Source organism: Bison bison, unplaced genomic scaffold (assembly GCF_000754665.1).
Source record: "Bison bison bison isolate TAMUID 2011002044 unplaced genomic scaffold, Bison_UMD1.0 scf7180017864092, whole genome shotgun sequence".
In the NCBI taxonomy this organism is placed as follows: domain Eukaryota; kingdom Metazoa; phylum Chordata; class Mammalia; order Artiodactyla; family Bovidae; genus Bison; species Bison bison.
The window spans coordinates 3,754,372-3,762,286 of NW_011494664.1; the positions used below are offsets into that span (position 1 = coordinate 3,754,372).

Here is a 7,915-nt window from a genome sequence, read left to right on the forward strand (position 1 = left end):
CTCCTGCTGAGAGCTTGTTTGTTGACCCAGCCATGAAGCACTAAGCTCAGGATTAGAAGTCACACATTACCAAGATAGAACTCATTCCCTCAACAAAAAGTAACAGAAGACAAACATCCCTCCCTTCTACAATTTTCCATTCTTATTCCAATGTTTTCTCACTACTCTCAACAAAACACCATATCTCCAAAACACCAAATAAACCTTTGGCATTTACTTTGAGACAAGATACAAGAGTCACTAACTTCCTTTTTTTTTTTTTTTTTCTGACATGGGCCTCCTCACTTGCATGGAGAGAATTTCCTCTCTCTAACCCTTTATTTACTTCTAAATTTGATGTTCAGTGGGACTTGAAAATATCTGGCCTTGCAGAAGAGAGTATAAATGGGAAAAAGCAGTATTATTTGCCATTCTGAAGCGACCAGGTAAATGTGAACCCAAGAAATACATGTGAGATCCCACTACCATTCTAGGGGAGTAGGTCTCAATTATTCATGTGTTTAAAATCAGCAATGGGATAGTAGGATATCTCTTACTAAACCATATTCTTTCAACAACATTCCACACTAAGAATGATTTAATCCAAATTTTCAAATGATAAAATTTGCACAGGTATAATTGTGCAAATTATATAGTAATTATACTATATATATATATATATAAATATATACACATAGCAGATGACATGATGCTATATATAGGAAAACCTAAAGATGCCCAACTATTAAAACTGATAAATGAATGCCACAAGGTAGTAGAGCGCAAGATTAATCTACAGAAGTCAGCTGCATTTCTTTACACTAAAAATGAAATATCAGAAACAGAATATAAACAACAATCCCCTTTAAAATCACATCAAGAAAAATATTTAGGAATAAATCTCACCAAGGAGGTGAAAAGCTTATATGCTGAGAACTACAAGACAATAATAAAGGAAACTGAAGATGATTTAAAAAATAGAATGATATCCCATGCTCTTGGATTGGAAGAATTAATATTGTTAAAATGTCCATACTATCCAAAGCAACCAAAGATTATTTAATGTAATCTCTATCTAAGCATCCATGACATTTTTCACAGAACAAGAGCAAATAATCCTAAAATTTATAAGGAATCATAAAAGACCCAGAATTGCCAACCAAATCCTGAGAAAAAAGAAGAGAGCAGAAGGGCTAATCCTTCCAGACTTCAGACAATACTACAAAGCCACAGTAATCAAAACAGCATGGTATTGGCACAAAAACAGACACCTGGGTCAATGGAACAGAATAGAGAGCCCAGAAATAAACCCACACGCCTATGGTCAATTAATCTTCAACAAAGGAGCCAAGAATATACAATGGGGAAAGGACGGTCTTTTCAGAAAATGGAATTGGGGAAGTTGTACAGCTGCATGCAAATCAATGAAGTTAGAAAACTCCCTCACAGCACACACTAAAATAGATTCAAAATGGTTTAAAGACTTAAATATAAGACATGACACCATAGAAGTACCACTATTGATGGAAATGTAAATTGGTGCAGTCATTACGGAGAACACTAGAAGTTCCTTAAAAAACTAAAAATAAAGCTATCATATGATCCATTAATCCCACTCCTGGACATATATCCAGACAAAACTATAAGTTGAAAAGATTCATGCACCTCTATGTTCACAGTAGCACTATTTACAATAGCCAAGATGATGTATGATATTATGTGTGTGTGTGTGTGTGTGTATGTACAACAGAATAGTATTCAGCCATAAAAATGAATGAAATAATGCCTTTTGCAGCAACATGGATGGACCCAGAGCTTATCATACTAAGCAAAATCAGAACAAGAAAGACAAATACTATACAATATCACTTATATGTGGAATCTAAAATGCAATACAAATGAACATATTTATGAAACAGACTCACAGACATAGAGAACAGAGTTGTAGTTGCCAAGGGAGAGAAGGTGTGGGAGAGAGACATATCAGAAGTTTGGGGATGAGCAGATGCAAACTATTATACACAGGATGAATAAACAAGGTACCATTGTGTAGCACAAGAAACTATATTCAATACCCTGTGGTAAACCATAATGGAAAAGAAAATGAAAGAATATGTATGTGTATAACTGAATCACTTTGTTGAGCTGGCCAGACTCCTCTGTCCATGGGGATTCTCCAGGCAAGAATACTGGAGTGGGTTACCACGCCCTCCTCCAGGGAATCTCCCCAGCCCAGGAATTGAACCCAGGTTTCCCGCATTGAAGGCAGATTCTTTACCAGCTGAGCTACCAGGGAAGCCCCTTTGTTGTACAGCAGAAATCAAAACAGCATTGTAAATTAACTATACTTCAATAACATTTTTTAAATATGATCGTTCACATCTAAATGTAACACTGCATCAATTCAATGGAATATGATGCCCCATACAAAAAAGGAAAAAACTCTTATAAATGCATATGAAATTATCTCTCAGGTATATTTCTCAGGAAAATAACAAAGTATAATAAAATAAGAACAGGAGTTTTTAAAAGTAGTGTATTAGGAGGGACATATAGGTATTGACTCATCATGGTAAAAAAGATCTGGCTTGACTCAAACAATCTGGAAGGATATGTAATAAAATGGTAACACTTGTTGAGTCCTGGGGTGCTGGAGCTGGATGACCATGGAACAGTTATGGAATGGATACTTTCCACAGAAATATTTGTTTACGCCTTTGTAAACATGTGAATCATCTTAGTGTATTATTTATTCAAAAATAATTGAAACTAAAACTGAACAAACATTTAAGGCATGAAGTAGTCTTATAATCTTAGTACTGGTAAATTTTGTTGTTCTTATTTTTCAATCACTAAGTTATGTCTGACTCTTTACAATCCGTTGAACTATAGCACACCAGGCTCCTTTGTCCTCCACTATCTCCCAGAGTTTTCTCAAATCATTGAGTCAGAGATGCTATCTAGCCATCTCATCTTCTACCACCCCCATCTCCTTTTGCCTTCAATCTTTCCCAGTATCTGAAAGTGAAAGTGAAAGTCGCTCAGTCGTGTCCGGACTCTTTGCAACCCCATGGACTGTCCATGGATTTCTCCAGGCTAGAATACTGGAGTGGGTAGCCTTTCCCTTATCCAGAGGATCTTCCCAACCCAGGGATCGAACCCAGGTCTCCTGCATTGCAGGTGGATTCTTTACTAACTGGGCTATAAAGGAAGCCCTCATTTCCATTGAGTATGCTCTTTGCATCAAGTGACCAAAGTAGTGGAGCTTCAGCTTCAGCATCAGTCTTTTCAATGAATATTCAGGGTTGATTCCTTTAAAATTGACTGGTTTGATCCCCTTGCTGTCCAAGGGCCTCTCGAGGGTCTTCTCCAGCACCACAGTTTGAAAGCATCAACTTTTCCACACTCAGTTTTGTTTATTATCCCACTCTCGCATCCGCATTCGTATATGACTACTGAAAAAACCATAGCTTTGACTATACGGACCTTTGGCGGTAACATGATGTCTCTGCTTCTTTTTTTTTTTTTCTGAAAAAAGCTTTATTGTTTCCATTTGGCCCAAGGCTTGAGAAAGGGCTCCAGAGTGTTGAAAAACTGCCTAGTAGATTCAGAGAGGGGCTTCAGGCAGCCCTGATGTTAAGGGAGCTCCTCAAAGGCCACTGGGTTCCAGAGACTCCTAGTCATGCTTGAGGATGAGCTTTTCAAAAAGATATTTGCCCAACCCAGCTGGGGACCAGCCAGCCTGCAGAGGTGAGTCGGGTGGTCACCCATCTTCTTGAGAGTTTCACCTCATTTGGAAGTGGTTCTCCCGGAAGTCACAGATGTGGAGGTCTACACAGGCAGAACCCAGTCTATGCAGACCCAAAAGGGCCTGGTTCAGATTCTTCTCCTTGAGAAGGGCAGCTTCCATAGCATCCTAGGTTTTACCCCACTCATCTTGAGATGCTTCTGTATGTCCCAGGAAGAGGGCGCAGCCGCACTGGTTTTGCATTTTCAAGAGACGCTGTGTGCCCTCATGCTTCTCCTTGACCAATTTGCATAAAAAAAAAACGTGGCCCACATCCTCCAGAACCACATCGTCCTGGTCAAAATAGAAGCAAAGAGAGAGGTAGGTGTTGGAGACCCACAGATGCATGTTGACCAGGAGGTGGAGGGCAGGCTCCACCTATCGAATAATTCTGATGAATCTGGGAGCTCATGGTTGATCGGTAATAAGGAGTTAAGATTAAAAAAAATGGTCACTGGTCCCAGTGATCACGGACAGCTGAGTGGCTGATTCTGAATGTTGTGACTGGAAAAAAGGTTGGAGAGTGGTCGGAGCCTGAAGCAAGTGGCATCCCTAGGTCTGTTCCGTCCAAGCACTGTGGAAGCAAGAGACAGATCCACGGGACTGCTGAGCGCACTTCCGATGTCTCTGCTTTTTAATACACTGTCTAGATTTGTTTTCTTGCACCATCATAATAATCCTAGGAAAGTATAGATGACATCAGAAATCACATATTTCATATACCTTCTTATATAGTTTCACAATTGGCTATAGACGCTAAGGAGAATGAGAAACTGCAGAAGCATACTTCAGAAGTTATATCTAGCTTTAAAGCTTTAAAATCCAATTAACTCTTGATCATTGCACATAGTATTTTGCACTGAAGAATAACAGAATTGATCTTAAAGAGATTAAGGAAAAGCAAAACAGAAAATTTACCCTTTGCAAATGCAATCATTTTCATACTAGTTGGAAACTAGACAACAAGCTATATTAATGTACACTTTATTGAATAGCCCCTCTAAGATTATGAGGTTCTCTCAAGTACACACCATCTCTTACTGATCCTTGTAACAACCAGTATCAAGAGCAGTGATTTTTCAAGTTATGTTTCTGTGACACTGGAGTGCTTCAGATATTCTGCAAATATTTTATTTTATTTACTTCTTTTAATTATATATAGTGTTTAAACTATGTATGTGTGTATACACATATATACACATATATATCTACATGTGTTATATATATCATACATATTAATAAAATATATATTATATATAAACACATTTTATTTAAGATTTTATATCCAAATTGGAGACTTTGGAGACAATGAAAATATTAATTTCTGGGTATCTCCCTGGCGGTCCAGTGGTTTAAGACTCAATTCTTCCTCTGCAGTGGACACAGGTTCAATTCCTTGTTGGGGAACTAAGATCCCTCATGCTGCATGGTGCAGCCAAAACAAAAAGAGAGAGAGAGAACAAAATATTAACTTCCATGACTAGGAAATCTTACTTTTAAATAAATGTAAGAAAAATATTCTCTATACATATATTAGAGCTTCTGAACATGTCAGTGCTTAGGAAGGTTGAAACTTTGCAACTGGTATTTTTCTAACATTCAGAACTAGACATCCATGTATATAAAATTTTATAGAAGATTCATTCTGTTCTGCTGGATAGGCAATTTCAAACTGATTCTTTCTAGTCCCTCTTGGATGAAGAAAAATATCTGACTTCAAGTTACCTTACTCCTTAAGATGGCTAAAGCCTCCAACCTTTTGGGACTGTGTGCATTACAAGTGTCCTGGGCACTGTCAAGCAGAAAATTATCTGAAAGTGGGCTGAGCAGAGCTTCAAAGTACAGAGGATGTCACTCCAAACTGGATAAATGATAGCGAACTGACCCTTTTTGTGGCTGGTTTTGACCAGTGACAACAACAGAACAACATGGAACTCTTCTAGGTTCCATGAAGTTTCCCAGTTCTAGAACATTTGAGGGAGGCCTGCTCTGGCTGCTTGGAGTGAAGGGGAGGGGATTGTGAAATTCTGTCTCTTACCTCTTCTTTAGTCATGTATAATTTATAACTGTGTGCATATTCTGTATATCCATGGGAAAGTCGATGTTGCCATCTTGCTAATGTCACTCTAGATACTTGGAACTATTTTTCTTGAAACCTTGCAACTTAGGGCTTCCCTGGTGGCTCAGATGGTAAAGCGTCTGCCTGCAATGAGGGAGACCCAGGTTCGAGTCCTGGGTCAGGAAGATACCCTGGAGAAGGAAATGGCAATTCACTCAGCACTCTTGCCTGGAAAATCCCATGGATGGAGGAGCATGATAGGCTACAGTCCATGGGGTCGCAGAGTTGGACATGACTGAGCGACTTCACTTTCACTTTCACTTGCAACCTTGGTGTTAGAGACATTTGAAAAAAACTGGCCCAGGTCAATAATCATGACAAAAAGCAGGTTGAAGACAAATTTAAAATTCCCTTCTTATCCAAGTAAGACCATTTTACCCTTAGCAAAATTCAGAGTCATATAGCATAGTTAAAAAGGAAAATTTGAGAAACATATAGGTTGGAAAGTAGTCTTGCGAATATTGTTACTTCAACCTTGAAGTAAGGAGATAACATAAGAATTATGAGTCATTGTGAAGTAATTTGATTTCAAGAACTTGATTTTAATAACCATAGATGGACAAAACAAACTTACTTTATTCATGTAGGGGTTAGCTGTGATAAATAATAGTCTTATTTTCAATAGCCCTTAATGCTTTTTCAAATTTGGTAGACTATATTTTACCTTTTAAAAATATATGAAATTTATTTATAAGTGAGAAAATGTTCACATATAGTCTTAATAAACTGGGCTTCGTAAATATAAATTCTCAGTATTTCATACAGGACATAACTTTCTTAGGTTATTTCACAACTGTCATTTATTCATTCATTCATTCAACAAATATTATTGCTGCATATTAATTTTAAAAATCCTATTGTCATAAAATTTACCTTCTAGCACAGGGAGACAAACAATTTTAGCATAATAAATAAGTAAATTATATTTTAAAGGGTGCATGGTATTATGGAAAAATTAAAATTAGAGCAAATAAAGGGAGACTCAGAGTGCAGGCAACATAAGATTGCTTGCAATTTTAAATAAGGCAGGCAGAGTAGACCTCACTGAGAGTGTGATAGCTGGGCAAACACTTGAATGAGATAAGGTAGGTGTCACATATGTATAAGGATAAAGAATGTTCAAGACAAAGGGAAGAACTAGTGCAAAGGCTCTGAGACAGGAGCATCCCTGATGTATGGGAAGAATAGTGACAGTCGGTGTGTCTGAAATAGAGTGATCAAATGGAGAGAGACCAGAAGTCAGAGAGGTAAAGACAGCAGATCACAGAGCATCCTATTGGCCATTGAAGGGATTTCAACTTTCACCCAGAGTGAAATGGAAAGGCAATGTACGATTTGCCTATATAATATAGCAAACAGTATTACTCTTGCACAATAAGAATTGTATAACAGCATGAAAGTGAAAGTCGCTCATTCGTGTCCAGCTCTTTGCGACCCAGTGGACTGTACCTCTCTCCATGGAATTCAACAGGCAAGAATACTAGAGTGGGTTGCCATTCCCTTCTCCAGGAGATCTTCCCAACCCAGGGATTGAACCTAGGTCTCCTGCATTGTGGACAGATTCATTACCATCTGAGCCACTCTCTCTATGCATGCGTGCTCAGTAGCTTCAGTCGTGTCCAACTCTTTGTGACCCCATGGACTATAGCCCACCAGGCTCCTCTGTCCATGAGATTTTCCTGGCAGGAATACTGGAGTAAGTTCCCATTTCCTTCTCCAGAGGATATTCCCAACCCACGGATCGAATCCTCATCTCCTGTGTCTCTGGCTTTGCAGGAAGACTCTACGGGGTAATGGCAAACTATGAGTTCTGTGTGAATGTGTGTGCTTCATCTCTCAGACATGTCCAGCTCTTTGTGACTCCATAACTGTAGCCTGCCAGGCTGCTTTGTCCATGGAATTCACCAGGCAAGAATACTGGAATAAATTGCCATTTCTTCCTCCAGGGGATCTTCCAAACCCAGGGACTGAACCCATGTCTTCTGCATTGTCAGGAGGATTCTTTACCACTGAGTCACCGTATATATATA

The 7,915-nt window shown here is 38.6% G+C and overlaps 1 pseudogene; it reads right to left on the reverse strand.

Moving 5' to 3' along the window:
* Window positions 1–3,655: 3,655 nt before the first annotated feature.
* On the reverse strand, window positions 3,656–4,178 carry LOC104987328 (annotated as a pseudogene).
* Between the last annotated feature and the right edge of the window lie 3,737 nt (window positions 4,179–7,915).